This window comes from Podarcis liolepis, assembly GCF_965112155.1.
Source record: "Podarcis liolepis genome assembly, chromosome: 8".
Lineage (NCBI taxonomy): Eukaryota > Metazoa > Chordata > Lepidosauria > Squamata > Lacertidae > Podarcis > Podarcis liolepis.
This window is the reverse complement of record NC_139560.1, coordinates 4,934,143-4,950,191: the sequence shown is the minus strand read 5'-3', so window position 1 is coordinate 4,950,191 and position 16,049 is coordinate 4,934,143. Positions and strand designations below refer to the sequence as shown.

At 45.9% G+C, this 16,049-nt stretch overlaps 1 protein-coding gene across 1 annotated transcript in view; it reads right to left on the bottom strand.

Annotated features, from left to right (window-relative positions):
* Positions 1–16,049, bottom strand: part of TSNARE1 (t-SNARE domain containing 1) — a 401,022-nt gene that overhangs the window by 345,792 nt on the left and 39,181 nt on the right. Inside the window, exon 2 of the mRNA XM_083517030.1 lies at positions 2,154–2,235. The gene's annotated coding sequence lies outside the window, so the exon portion shown is untranslated. The remainder of the gene's footprint in view (positions 1–2,153; positions 2,236–16,049) is intronic.

Sequence of the window (16,049 nt, the reverse complement as noted above, 5' to 3'; positions counted from 1 at the left end):
TGGTGAGGTTGGGAGCCCACATTCTGAAGGGAGGTGAGAACGTGATGCATAAATGGCCAGACAGTTTATCATTAGAAACTACTGTAATAACTGTAATTAAACTAGACACAGGAGAAGGGAGAGACTTGGCTGAGACATCTTTGGAGTCTAGTTGCTCTCTTTGGGGAAGCTGATACAGGAATACCAGTTGGGCTATTTGCTTATAGGGGGTAGGTTTGTCCCCGATGTTCTCTGCTTGCACATTTCTACATAAAACAATTAACTTTGCAAAAATCACCAGTGGGTAACCCAGGAACATCTCACTGAATGGGGGACCATGGCTCACTCCGTTTCCATGGTAGCTAACCTAGCTTCGCCATCAAGACCTGCAGGCAACATTGTACAATTCTTACCTCCTATCGCTTCAGCTCTAGTCGTTAGTGTCAAAATATGCCAGAGCTATGACAGCAGCCACGAAAAGTTGGGATAGATTTCAAAAAGTTTAAAGGGCCTTTCTTTTCCCCCTTCTTTTTAACGAAGTAAGTGTATTAAATCCCGCGTTACTGAAAACATCCATAGCACACCATAGAAATCTTCTGCTGAATACATTGTAATGAAGCATTATGTGTGACTAGCTTCACCTCGGAGAGAGAGTAACAAAGCACAACTCTACTTGCACAGGAATAATAAACGTGTCAATTGAGAGTTAATATGGATGAAATTGCTAGTATACTGCCTCACTGGGTTAAATCTGAACACACACAAGAATGTCTGTGTTCCCCCCAATAATGTTTTTATATACAATCGCAAGACCTGTTTCAATCTACTGGTCATTTTCAATGACCTTTAAGTTATAGGCATAGATTGAAATACAGCCAATTAGATCGACTCATCAAACATTCAAGATTTGTGGGCTGGATGGTAATTCATTATGTGTTAACTCAGAGGCAAACCAATGGTGAAGTTACACACCCACTGGGATACTGCCAAGGACTTCAAAGAAGAATGTAATTTGGAGGGCTTAAAATGCACTAATTGGTCCATCACCAGCTATCGCATTCTTATAGCTACATCAAACTTCCTTGAAGACACTGTATCAGCTTCTTCTCACCTCCACAGCAAACTAAGTGTTCCTTCAGAAGTCTTTGAGATGACACTTGATGAAGGGATGAGCTCATGGGTAGCATCCCATGCACTTGTTCCATAAGATGAAGGATTTCCAATTGCACAACAGAGCTGCTCTCCTTCTCCCCACAGGTGCCCATCCCCACCCAAAATCCATTCTGCTGGGTTGGGGGAGCCCTAAAAATTATTTATGGGCTGCATAGGGAGAAGAGGGGAAGTTCTATTACAAAGCCAAAGTCCTTGTACCAACAGAACAAGATACCACCCACAGTTTACTGTCCTTTCTTGTATGGGCATAGAAAATCCATGCTTATATCAGGATTGAGTAACAAGCAGAAGAGTGATTGGGGAGGAGGGAGGAAGACATCAGCATCAAAAGGTGCCACTCTAGTGGCTTTGGGTGCTATGACATGGTATGGATGGGTCTACCTGTTCAAGAAGCATTGCTCCAGTCATGATTGGCCTGGATCGCCCAAGTGACTAGTCTAGGAATCATTAACCTCACTTTAAACCAGCCTTCCCTAACCCACATTTTTTTTTGGTGGAACTGTTAGGAGTTGTAATCCAAAAAAACCATCTAGGAAGGATTTTTGCATTTGTCTTCAGCAACATCCTACCTATCCTGTTCCATTGGGGCTGAGATGTCACAGGGAAGGTAGTAACAAATACCAGAGCTTCTTCTGGTCTAGGCCAAGGTGAGAATAAAGCAAACCAAGACCCTGGACAGCTCCCAGTGAGCCCTGGGAAGTGAGGCTTAAAGTCCTCTGCAGTCTTAAAAAGGCTAGTGGCACTTCCATTGCCTCCATCTGTCAAGGGAGATTGTTGCAATATTTAAAGGGGTTCAGACTTAGAAGATAATTGATGGAAGCACCACATTTTCAGGCTATGGCAGCATAGCCTCAAGCAGAATGGTTGGTGCATCATCTGAATTAGAGTCCTCCTCAAGCCAACTCTGGAACCCAGAGGCAGAGGAAATAGCACGTCATCCTATTCAATACACAACCCCCAAGTATCAGGTCACTAAATTTAAGAACTTAACTTGTCCTTACCTTGGGCAGAAACAATACCAAATTTTCTATGGAGGTTTCCCAAAGTCCACCTCTCCCGATCAGCCAAGATTCTCCCGACAATCTATGGAAACAAGATGGGAGGGGGGGGACTGAATGAGTAATGTAGAGTCCAATTTGCCCTAAACAGATCGTATCGATCATTGAAACCAAACAGAAATTTGGTGCAGTGATTCAGATTCCACGTTGCTATGAACATCCTCGGAAACAGACCACACACTCTCTGCTTCAGCCTATGCACAGATCTAGGAAACGGATGGTAATGACAATGCTGGCCAGTCTTACAGGATGGTTGCAATAATTAACTTTCAATGAGATATAGAAGCATTGCTAAATAAACACTACAAATAAATAGCCTCTAAGGGCCTTTTCCTAGCAGAAGCAATGTGAATGAAGCTGTTCTACCTGCCCACGGACTGTCTCCCCAGAGTGGTGCGTGCTCTAGTTATCTCTCGCTTGGATTACTGCAAATTACATTTGGCTTCTGAAAAATGTTTGCAAACCGGAACACTTACTTCTGGGTTTGCAGTGTTTGGGTTCCAAGTAGTTTGAGTACCAAGGAGTTTGAGAACCAAGGTACCACCAAAACATGTTGCTAGGAAGACACGATTCCCTTTGTTTCTGGTGTTCAGTTCATGCTCCCTACTGCTTTAACTTAGATTGCATCATTCATACACAAGAGGCAGAAATCAGCAGGTTTGGGTGAAGTCTATTCAAAGAGAAGTGCAATATTGTTTTAAGGTGGGAGGGCAGGAGAAGGTAACTATCTGTTTGGGAACACTTGTGGGGAATGAATTGCGGTGAAGCGCTTGGAAATTTCAACTCCACACTACAATTTTTTTGCCGTTGTAAGCCTCACTTTCCTTTCTTATATGCCTTTTTGTTCCCTAACGTAGTAGCTCGCCGGAAGAAAATAAATAAAAGGAAAGTGTGTCTCAACTTGGAGCCCTACAAATTAATCAATTAAAGCTTTAGTGGATTGATCTGCCGATTAAACCAATTAAGGTTTGCAGACCTACTAATTATCAGCCTTCCCAGCCTCAAATGCTTTGGACAGGTAATAATTATTTTAAAACATACCAAAAAGGAAAAAGGAGAAACGTCAATGGAAAGAGATTAAGCAAACACTTCTCCCCAAATCCAGCCAGCATTAAAACTGCAACTATACTCAGCACAGAGGGACGACAGAGAATGAGATGGTTGGATGGTGTTCTTGAAGCTACCAGCATGAGTTTGATCAAACTGCGGGAGGCAGTGGAGGACAGGAGTGCCTGGCGTGCTCTGGTCCATGGGGTCACGAAGAGTCGGGCACGACTAAACGACTAAACAACAACATACTCAGCACATTGAGAAAAAATGCTTCACTTTAAAAATACAATGAGGTGGGCTTTTTTGGCAAATCTTCCGCTGGTACTCAAAAGGTGCTACTGGAAGGAATTTTTTTTAAAAAATGTTTCGACTATGGCAGACCAGCATGGCTACCTACCTGTAACTAGAACTTCTGCTGGTAGTTAAGGTAAGAAAGTGAGGGGACAAACCAGAAATGAGGGTAATTGACCCAGACTAAGAGGCAGCATGGGTCGCGGGTGGCACTGTGGGTTAAACCACAGAGCCTAGGGCTTGCCAATCAGAAGGTCGGCGGTTCGAATCCCCGCAATGGGGTGAGCTCCCATTGCTCGGTCCCTGCTCCTGCCAACCTAGCAGTTCGAAAGCACGTCAAAGTGCAAGTAGATAAATAGGTACCGCTCCAGCGGGAAGGTAAACCATGTTTCCGTGCGCTGCTCTGGTTCCCCAGAAGCGGCTTAGTCATGCTGGCCACATGACCCGGAAGCTGTACACCGGCTCCCTCGGCCAATAAAGCAAGATGAGTGCCGCAACCCCAGAGTCGGCCACGACTGGACCTAACGGTCGGGGGTCCCTTTACCCTTTAAGAGGCAGCATGGAGAAAAAGGTGTGGCACGGTACAGATCTTTGAGTGGTAGAGCAGTTCTTGAGGGAGAAAGGAAGCTGTGTTGTGTTCTGCGCCTTAATGCATAGAATCAGAGAATTGTTGAGCTGGGACTCCAAAGGTCATCTAATGCAACACAACACTGGACTAGATGGGTCATGGTCCTGATCCAACTGGGTTCTTCTGATGTCCTTCTGAGGTGGTAGAATTGAACGTACCATTTCAGACTACTGGGGAGCAAGGGGAGAAGGCCACTGCAATAGGAAACCAGCACAGCAAGGAGAAGGATGGGCTGGACTCTTGACGCTCTACTTTTCTACTTGCAGGGATTAAAAAATAAAATTCGGGGGTATTCATAAAAAAATCACTCCTCCATAGAACTCATTCGACCACCCTCAGAACTATCTGCTTGTGTGTTGCATTTATATCCCATGTGTCCCCCCCCCCCCCGCCAGAGGAATTTATGGTTATCTCCCTTCTCATCTACACTTCTAGGCAGGTTAGGCTGAGAGGCAGTGATTGGCCCGTATTCATATCCTGCTTGGATGTAAAAATAAACCTCGAAGTGGATTTTGGGAAGGCCAGCACATCCTTTGAGAGCCAGTGTGGTGTAGTGGTTAAGAGCGGTAGTCTCATAATCTGGGGAACCAGGTTCGCGTCTCCGCTCCTCCACATGCAGCTGCTGAGTGACCTTGGGCCAATCACACTTCCTTGAAGTCTCTCAGCCCCACTCACCCCACAGAGTGTTTGTTGTGGGGGAGGAAGGGAAAGGAGAATGTTAGCTGCTTTGAGACTCCTTAAAGGGAGTGAAAGGCGGGATATCAAATCCAAACTACTACTACTACTACTACTACTACTACTACTCTTCTTCTTCGTCTTCGTCTTCATCTTCGTCTTCTTTGAGTGGCATAGTTCCCTCAGCAGGATCAAAGGAGCAAGGAATCTGGCAGGGACTACTGGGCCACTCTGTTGATGGCTTACTATTTTTCCGCAAAACACCTACTGCACCACTTTCTGCTAAGAGGCCGTCTGCTGTCTTTCACCGCACTGATCCTGCCACTAATGCAGTCAAGAGGCACCTCTGGGTGCCTGTCAAGCATTTAAAGGCAAAGATCGGCAGACCTCTCCCGGCAATACGAAAACATGGTGTGATCCTCTTAGTGGCCTAATTGCCACTTGTCCAATGCTCCCCTGGCCTCGGACTGTCATTTTGCATATTTAATATGCATCGAGGCTCCAACGACCCCTCTTAAACTCTCATGTCAGCATGCAAATGGAGTTTAATATAATTAGGCAGGACAGGAAGGCAGGGTCAACTGTGTGTTTTTATCTGTCATGCCAGACTCTTAATGCAACGTTCCAAGCCATCTAAGGTACATCCCCCACCATCCCTGCCCAAAGAACCTTTCAGTTTGAAAATAGTTCGCTCTTGAATTTAAAGGCATAGAGACCGAAGGAAGATATGCCCTTGTAAAACTGGTGAGAGAGGACAAGTGGAAGGGACCAAGCATTTAATATTTGCTTGGGCAAGAGATTGTCAACAGCTAAATAGGGGGAGTGGCTGAATAGGGGAGTAAAAGGTTCATAGTCAAAGAATTCTAGAGTTGGAATGAATCCTCTAGTCCAAGCCTTCCAATGCAGGTATCTCAACACCCGGTCCCCCATCCAATTTGAAACCATCTCGGACCCTGCTTAGCTTTGCAAATGTGCTAGCAGTTTTATTGCTGCACCACCAGGAGGACTCTAACAGAAGCATTTTTTACAAGGTGTGGAGAAAGTGGATTTAGAAAGGGGTTTTTTTTCCTCCCTCTCTGGTAACACTAGAACAGGTCAAAGGCCTGGAAACGATGCCTTATGAGGAACGGCTAAGGGAGCTGGGCATGTTTAGCCTGGAGAAGAGGAGGTTAAGGGGTGATATGATAGCCATGTTCAAATATATAAAAGGATGTCACATAGAGGAGGGGGAAAGGTTGTTTTCTGCTGCTCCAGAGAAGCGGACACGGAGCAATGGATCCAAATTACAAGAAAGAAGATTCCACCTAAACATTAGGAAGAACTTCCTGACAGTAAGAGCTGTTCGACAGTGGAATTTGCTGCCAAGGAGTGTGGTGGAGTCTCCTACTTTGGAGGTCTTTAAGCAGAGGCTTGACAACCATATGTCAGGAGTGCTCTGATGGTGTTTCCTGCTTGGCAGGGGGTTGGACTCGATGGCCCTTGTGGTCTCTTCCAACTCTATGATTCTATGATTCTATGATTCTAGGTGGACATCCCATGAAGCAGAACAGACAAAAGGAAGTGCTTCTTCACACATCTCATAGTCAAACTACGGAATTTGCTCCAACAAGAGGCATGGATGGCCGCCAACCTGGATGGCTTTGAAAGAGGACTAAGCAAACTCATGCATGAGAGAGCTTTAGATGACTACCAAACCCGATGGTTATGCTGTACCTGCTCTCCCCAAAAGATTCCATCAACGGGGTCTCTGAAAAACCCTACACATCACTTGGGAAGACAGGTGAACTAATACCAGTGTACTGGAAGAAGCAAAGATCACCAGTGTTGAAGCAATGATTCTTCAACATCAACTTCGTTGGACTGGTCATGTTGTGCGGTTTCCTGGTGATCATCTTCTGAAGCAACTACTCTATTCCGAACTTAAAAATGGAAAGCGTAATGCTGGTGGTCAACAAAAGAGGTTCAAAGACTGTCTCAAGGCAAATCTTAAAAAATGTAGTATAAACACCAACAATTGGGAAACACTAGTCTGCGAGCGCTCGAATTGGAGAACAGCCTTTACCAAATGTGTCACGGGCTTTGAAGACACTCGAACACAGGACATAAGGGAGAAACGTGCTAAGAGGAAGGCACACTTGGCAAATCCACACCGTGATCAACTCCCACCCGGAAACCTATGTCCCCACTGTGGAAGGACGTGTGGACCCAGAGTTGGCCTCCACAGTCACTTACGGACTCATTGTTAAATCCGTGTTTATGGAAGACAATCTTACTCAGCTACGAGGGATCGCCAATGGAAGAGAAAGAAGACTGTCAGAGGCAGCAATGCTTCTGAACAGCAGTTGATGGAAATCACAGACAAGGAGAGAGCTCTTGTACTCAAATCCTGCTTGTGGGTTTCCCACAGGTATCTGGCTGGCTGCTGTGAGAACAGGATGCTGGACTAGATTGGCCATTGGTATCAACCAGCAAGGTTGATGCAAACATGCTACAGAACATAACATTCAGGGCTAAACCATTCACTGAGCTACCACTTCTATTCCACCTTCTGCTTAATATCAACGTTTTGAGAGGCTCTACTGTCAAGTCTAAGGGATGCAGGTGGTGCTGTGGGTTAAACCACAGAGCCTAGGACTTGCCAATCAGAAGGTCGCGGATTGAATCCCCGCGACGGGGTGAGCTCCCTTTGCTCAGTCCCTGCTCCTGCCAACCTAGCAGTTTGAAAGCACGTCAAAAGTGCAAGTAGGTACCACTCCAGCGGGAAGATAAACGGCGTTTCCGTGCGCTCCTCTGATTCACCAGAAGCGGCTTAGTCATGCCTGCCACATGACCCAGAAGCTGTACGACGGCTCCCTCGGCCAATAAAGCGAGATGAGGGCTGCAACCCCAGAGTCGGTCACGACTGGACCTAATGGTCAGGGGTCCTTTTACCTTTTTACTGTCAAGTCAACACAAGTCTAAAGGTCCCTTTACCTTTTTACTGTCAAGTCTACCTAGCTTTTATTTGGCTGTCTTCTCTTCCTGGATGTATGGGAACAGGAGTAGTCAACAGTGTGCTTTCCATTTGCACTTGGACTCCAGCTCCCATCAGCCCCCGAGCAGCAGGGTCAACAGTTGGGGTGATGGGAAGTGTAGTCCAACCATATCTCAAGGGTTGGCTACCTTTGGAATGAAGCCCCTTCCTCTTCTCCTGAGATTGAATAGCTAGAGATGCTTCAGAATTGCTCCAAATCCCTCAAAGGCGCAGTGTGAATGCCACGCTTGCTAAGTTGGGAAGTGGAACTAAATAATAATCATCCTATCATCCTTGACCTTGCTTCTGAAGCTCAGTTTGATGTCCAACACAATACATCACATCCGTCAACAAAGAACTTCATGGCAGGCATGCGAAAAATTGGTTTCTGCTACCAAAGATGGTGGGAATTCGTAAGGCCCTTGGGTACCACATTTGCAGTGGGGTGGACAGAACCAAGCAAGAGGAACCCCCATGACTACCGCATAGAAGCTTTCAAGCTGCAAAACCCACCCAACAGAATGTTGCAGAAATTACATGAATCATCGTGTTGTTATAGCAACGTCATCCCTGCATCGGATCTAAAAACCCAGCACAGTTCACATAATAAAAAAGCATTAGGTAAAAAAAGATATATAATGAGATAAAAATGGATTGGCTCAACCTTGCAATAACACCCACGCTTCCCTTTCCAATACCACCACTTCTGAAAGCATCTGAATTTTTGATATTTAAATAAGGGGAGAGAAGCCTGGGAGAGAAACTAGAAGAGGCGGGGGGTTGTCAGCTTTGCATGAGGGCCACTGCCGTTATCAAAACTCAAATCCCATTGTTACCTACAGAAGGAATATTCCTATTTCGGCAAGTGGAGAAAGAAAAATAAAATGATAATGCCACACAGAAAAATGTGCTCCGATTCATAATGCTAAAGTTTCATAAGACTGGCAGAACTCCCTAACAACCACTTGCCACATTATATAAAGAGAACGGCCCCAACCAGCTGCCGTCCCTGAACAGGGAATGTAAACACGACTAGGGAAATTGCATGTGGGGAGAAGGGTGGACTCTGACCCCACGACCCCCACAATATACCCAGGTGCATCAGCCCCCGTGCACTTCAGCCCTCACCACCTCACATTGAGTGTGCACCTACCCTCCCCATTCATTCGTATTCCCCACTCAAGTGAAAGCAGATGAACAGGCCTATAGCCTGTCAAAACCCTGGAGTCCAGAAGTGGCTGCAGAGTCTGCAGCTAAGACCAGGTTCAGCTCCCTGAGCCTGCTTCTGGAGAAGAAGAGAACATGGCCCTATGATCATCTTCTGAGGCCCCTCTTCATGTGTCTCCTCCATAAAAGGTCCAGAGGAAGAAGAAGAGGAGTTTGGATTTGATATCCCACTTTATCACTACCCGAAGGAGTCTCAAAGTGGCCAACATTCTCCTTTCCCTTCCTCCCCCACAACAAACACTCTGTGAGGTGAGTGGGGCTGAGAGACTTCAGAGAAGTGTGACTGGCCCAAGGTCACCCAGCAGCTGCATGTGGAGAAGCGGAGACGCGAACCCGGTTCACCAGCTTACGACTCTACCGCTCTTAACCATTACACCACACTGGCTTTCAGAGGGTGGCAACATGAGAACGGGGCCTTCTCTGCAGTGGCTCCCCGTTTGTGGAATGCTATCCCCAGGGAGGTTTGCCTGGCACCTTCATTATGCACCTTTAGTTCGCTAGGCAAAAACCATTCCTCTTTAACCAGGCCTTTGGTCCCAGGTTCAAACCCTGGAGAGTCGCTGCCAGTCAGTGTGGGCAGCACTGAGGTAGACAAGCCAATGGTCTCACTTGACATAAGGCAGCTTTCTGTGTCCCTGTGTCATTTTGATCTTTCCCAAGTGTGTATTGTGGAAAGTTTCCCCTTCCACTTTTGGACCAATACGGCCTTTTAGATAAACGTGGCTATTCCAACGAGTCCAATGCGAGAGGCACATTTAAATGCAAAATGCACTGCTGTTACTGCTGCGAACCAAGAATCATTTTGTAAAATAAACCTACCAATCACATCAAGCAAAATTACTAGTGAAAAGCTGATCAAAGAAAGCGCATTCGTGCCACTTGGCTTCAAGTTGTATGCTGTCAACTACACAGGCTGCACATAACTGCCAATTCCGGGAACAAAAAGTAAAAAGTATCGCTTTACAGCACATGCATAAGGAGTGTGACATGAAACAAATATGTACTCTGCATTATATTATCCCCTCAAAGGAAGCACAGAATGCCATTCTGAAAGCACCGGTTTCAGTAATGCCGGAACGTCAGGTTAGTATCGTTACACAATGGGGTTCTAAGCAATTACTCAGGTTCAGTTTCCCTGGAACAAAGATCAGTGCAGACTGCGGTATCTTTAGGATATACAGTGGTACCTCTGGTTGCAAACAGGATCTGTTCCGGAGCCCCGTTGGCAACCTGAAAGAAATGCAACCCGCATCTGCGCATGCACGGCTGGTGATTCGCCACTTCTGCACATGCGTGTGACGTCATTTTGCGTGTCTGCACATGTGAGGGTGGCGAAACCCAGAAGTAACCTTTTCTGGTACTTCCAGGTCGCCGCAGGATGAAACCTGAAAAGACATAGCCTGAACCGAACGTAACAAGAGGTATGACTTTATAGTTCTACGGATCCAGCACAGAGGCAAGCAGGTCTCTGTGTATCCAGTTCCCAGCCTGTTTCCAGCTCACACACATACAACTCTGGTTACTGCACTCCTACCTAGCAGCTAGGACAGTGGGTGGAGGAAAGGCCCACCCATTAGCCTTGAGGGCACCATCCCTTCGTTGCAGCTCTTGCAACTGAGCTCATTCTTTTGTGATGTTGATGAGGGCACCTAAGTGGCCAGCTAAGGTCACTGCCTTGCGAAGAAGCTTGTCCCACTAATTCAGCAACAGGATCCACCTTTAGATTCTAATCTTCACTGGACTCTGGGAACTGGAAGGGATTCAGGGCATAATTCAGACTGAGCTCCCAAACCCACAACAATATTCTAATAAACATTAACCAGAATTCCTTTCAGGGAGCAAAACCACCACCACCACCACCCTGATTCTCCCCAGGATTTTCAAGGAAATCACATCCCCTAGCAAAGAATTCCTCTGCTCTGAGAGCCTTTTTGGTTCTTCCTACTGAATTATTTCTAAGGAGGCCTAGTTCAAAGTCAGGTAGCAAATCCGCTCCAGGTGGGGACCAGCATGATGGACATTCATCCATGCCACAGAACGCTACCTACATAGGAAAGCTAGACAGTGATTGCAGGGTCTGAGTCAGTTCAGTATTGGGTTATGAATTCAGAAGATACATAAGAACAGACACGGTTCAGCAACTGAGCTCTGCACACAAAAAATCCCAGATTTGATCTCCAGGTAGGACTGGGAGAGTACCCTATCTGAAACCCTGGGGAGCTTCTGCCAATCAGTGTAGATGATACTGAGCTAGATGGACCAATAGCTGCAGGGCATTGCAGAGGGTTTGACTAGATGACCCTGGGGGCCCCTTCCAAGTCTACAATTCTATGGTTCTATGGTCTGACTCTGTGTAAGGCACAGTGTTAGAAAATCAGCTATATAAGCTGGGCACCAAATGGCTCATTAAACCAAGGTTGTTGTGTTGTTGTTGCTTAGTCGTTTAGTCGTGTCCGACTCTTCATGACCCCCTCGACCAGAGCATGCCAGGCACTCCTGTCTTCCACTGCCTCCCACAGTTTGGTCAAACTCATGCTGGTAGCTTCGAGAACACTGTCCAACCATCTCGTCCTCTGTCGTTCCCTTCTCCTTGTGCCCTCCATCTTTCCCAACATCAAGATCTTTTCCAGGGAGTCTTCTCTTCTCATGAGGTGGCCAAAGTCTTAGAGCCTCAGCTTCAGGGTCTGTCCTTCCAGTGAGCACTCAGGGCTGATTTGCTTCAGAATGGAGAGGTTTGATCTTCTTGCAGTCCATGGGACTCTCAAGGGTCTCCTCCAGCACCACAATTCAAAAGCATCAATTCTTTGCCAAAACGGAATGTCTAGTTGCCATTTGGGGGGCAAGATGGCTCTAAAGCAGGCATAGGCAAACTCAGCCTGCCAGATGTTTTGGGACTACAACACCCATCATCCCTAGCTAACAGGACCAGTGGTCAGGGATGATGGGTATTATAGTCCCAAAACATCTGGAGGGCCGAGTTTGCCTATGCCTTCTCTAAAAAATTTTTTTTCAAATGATGGACTGACTGATTGATTCTTAGTTAAACATCTGGCTAGTTCAGATGAGAACCTTCAGCTGGGTTAAGAGCTCTGAGAACTTAAAGAAGAGGAGTCCCTTGATCCAGGGGCAGTCCGCATATCTATTGGCCAATTCCAACCTCTTTTTCTTAAGGCTGACTGCTCCTGCTCAGGCTGCACAGAAAAAGCAATTTGATTCCAGAAATGTGTTCTGATCGTGCAGATAAAATATCACTGATAGGGTATTAATGTGTGAAAACGGTCAGGTTCCAAGGACCCCCAGGCATGCATCTCCAGATGGTGGAGACGTCAGGTATCTTCACCTGGTCGCAAATGGTTGAAAGGCAGGTGCAAAATGTGCCTGGTGCTTAGCTGATTTTGAACACTGCTAAGGCAGCATGGGTGGCACTGTGGGTTAAACCACAGAGCCCAGGGCTTGCTGATCAGAAGGTTGGCGGTTCAAATCCCCGCGACGGGGTGAGCTCCCGTTGCTCGGTCCCTGCTCCTGCCAATCTAGCACTTCGAAAGCACATCAAAGTGCAAATAGATAAATAGGTACCACTCCAGCGGGAAGGTAAACAGCGTTTCCGTGCGCTGCTCTGGTTTGCCAGAAGTGGCTTAGTCATGCTGGCCACATGACCAAGAAGCTGTACGCCGGCTCTCTCGGCCAATAAAGCGAGATGAGCGCCGCAACTCCAGAGTTGGTCACGACTGGACCTAATGGTCAGGGGTCCCTTTACCTTTATGGTGGCTATGTTCCTATGTAACAAGAGCCCTGCTGCACCAAACCAAATATCTACCAAGTCCAGAGCCCTGTTTTCCACTACCACTAAGTAGGTAACATGCAAGTGACAATCAGGGTATGGAGACAAGAGCTATCTCCTGTTGTCGCTTCCAAAAGCTGACATTCTGGCTCTAACCATCAAGTTCCAAATCGCCATTACAGCTAATAGCCACCGATCAAAGGGCTGCTGTTTCTCTGTCAGGTGAATGAGTCACAGAAGATAAATAAGCTCTGTCTCATGAGAAACGCTGGGTCCTCCCACATGGTATCTTGCAGGCAGCAAGTCAAGTCAGGAAAAGGTAGGCACGTCTAGACCGTAGAGAATCGATTTATAACATACTTGAACTGAAAGCCCGTTTTACAGTAGCTGTAGAATCAGCCCCGAATTCCCCGGTAATAGACAATATAAAAAAGTGAATTGTCCCCATGCACCGAAGCGTGTCAATTGTAATTCAAGTTATAGACCAAAACCTTGCTTTGTAAAAGGTGTGTTTGTTAAATAAAGGCCTCTGAACACTTGGGAGAGCAGGGGCTGAACAGTTATAGGGAAGAGTTGCAGTTCACTGCTGGGCATGCAGAAGATCCCAGAAGGTCCCAGGTCAAAACCTTGGCGTCTCCCAAGATATCTGGAAATGTGCTCACTCTGAAACCCAGGAGAGCTACACAAATGTAGAAAATACCGAACTACAGAAAGAGGTCCACTTACAGAAGACTTTCCTGCACTCTCCTCCCCCAGCACATCCTAAATCTGCTATGCTATGAAGTTTTGGGGGGGAAACCAATAATATATTTTGGGGGGGGCACATAGGGAGAGAAGAGAGGGGAAAGTCCCATTGTATTAGTGGACCTTATTCACTGTACACATATACCACTGAATCCTACCCACCGTGTAGAATCAGATAAGAAGTGTATTTTTATAGGTAATTTTAGTATGGCTAAAATTTATGTATGTATAAAATTTATATAAAATATGTATAAAATTTGTATAATATATGTATAAAATTGAGTATGGCCCCCACCTTTACTGGGGATAAAGCATCTTCGCTTTACTTTTTCAAAGGGGGAAAAGGATACCAAGAATCTAAGAAAAATGTGCAGAACAACAACTTCAAACGTAGATGCCTGAAGCCTTCCCAAAGAAAACCCACTAGTTTAATCAAAACTCTTTTTGCTTTCCTCAAAAGCCATCAGGTGTTTAGACCAAAGTGGAGGAAAGCAATTCATTTGAGACAAGATGCTAGTACTTGCAACTCTGATTTCAAAAGACAGCGTGAGTAAACTGAGCTATATGCAGCACTGGTCTGACTCAGTATAAGGTAGATCCCTACTAACAGACTCAGGAGGCCAAAGAGAGGAACTGTCAGGACCTTGATTCCTAGCAGTAACTTGGACACAGACAGAGAGGCTAAGGAGAATTGAAATCATGAGACCTAACCACTGAACCACAGGCCTCTGAACCTGGACCCCTAGAGATCAAGAGGTCCCTTCCAAGTGTTGCAATCCGGGAAGCCCAGACCAAGGTTTGGGGCAAGTACTCTTTGGTGAGAGAAACCCAGCAGAGATCTCACATCACAAAACATGCAGCAAAGAAAAGTGTGGAGAGATAGGCTGCAAAACCTTAAAAATGTGCCCTCTCAGTGAGTCCCCAAAATATTCCCCTTTCTGAGCTATCCTACTTCATAGAATCATAGAATCATAGAGTTGGAAGAGACCACAAGGGCCATCAAGTCCAACCCCCTGCCAAGCAGGAAACACCATCAGAGCACTCCTGACATATGGTTGTCAAGCCTCTGCCTAAAGACCTCCAAAGTAGGAGACTCCACCACACTCCTTGGCAGCAAATTCCACTGTCGAACAGCTCTTACTGTCAGGAAGTTCTTCCTAATGTTTAGGTGGAATCTTCTTTCTTGTAGTTTGGATCCATTGCTCCGTGTCCGCTTCTCTGGAGCAGCAGAAAACAACCTTTCTCCCTCCTCTATGTGACATCCTTTTATATATTTGAACATGGCTATCATGTTCCCTAGCATAGAGACAGACCACGTGTTTGGTAAGTCATAAAATTGTTTACTTACAAAATTCTTCAAGGCTCAGATGAATGTGCATTTCTGTGAAATAGTCAGGAAAGATGCACAGGCAGTCAAAATGTTCCTTTGTTACAAAAGTACAAGTTTCTAAAGTATCAATAGAGAAAAATGCTAGTTTCATACTCTGCTCTTGTCCGAAGCAAAAGAGGTTGGTTAAAGCCAGGTGGCAGGAGTGACCAGCTCAGAGTTCTTTATGTACTGAAATCCATATGGAGAGAGAGAGAGAGAGAGAGATAGAGAGATAACAAAATTTCCTTTCAATATATGAAGTGATGTCATAGGCTAAGCCTGGCAAGACAGCTTACTCTGTCTCAAGTTCAAAACAAAAAAATTCCTTCCAGTAGCACCTTAAAGACCAACTAAGTTAGTTCTTGGTATGAGCTTATCTCATTATACATGACAAAGCCATTTCTCACCTTCTCACCCCTTGCTTTTTCCTGTAAGACCTATTGCAGTCGTTAAGAGTCGTCAACAGGCTCATCTCAGCTATCTGCCAATCACCCATTCCCACCACCCTTCTGAGTAATACCCCTCCCCACCTTCTCACTATATAGAAGGATCTGGCAACTTCTGTTTCAGTGTATCTGAAGAAGTGTGCTTGCACACGATAGCTCATACCAAGAACTAACTTAGTTGGTCTTTAAGGTGCTACTGGAAGGAATTTTTTTGTTTTGACTATGGCAGACCAACACGGCTACCTATCTGTAACTGTCTCAAGTTCAGGTAGCTAAGAGCTCAGTAGAGAGTCCCCCTGGAACAATGTATGTGCTCCCTGGGCTCTGTCCAGGGTCCTGAAAGACATTCTCCTATTGCTTCAATTGCTCAGAATCTGCACATCCTGTCCCAGAGTGTTTGCTGGATTTCCATCTCCCCTGTCATGTCCATGGGCAGGATAGAGCATTCTACTAACTTCTGAGCACTTTGAGACAGTCCACTTTGAGAATGCACCCTTGAATTTGGATAACGTAGAAAGTAGAGAAGGGTTTGAGGATGTATGTAGAAACGAGTCTACTGTACAAAGGTAACATTCTCATCCATTATTCTTTCCCCTTTTGCCTCTGAGTCCACGC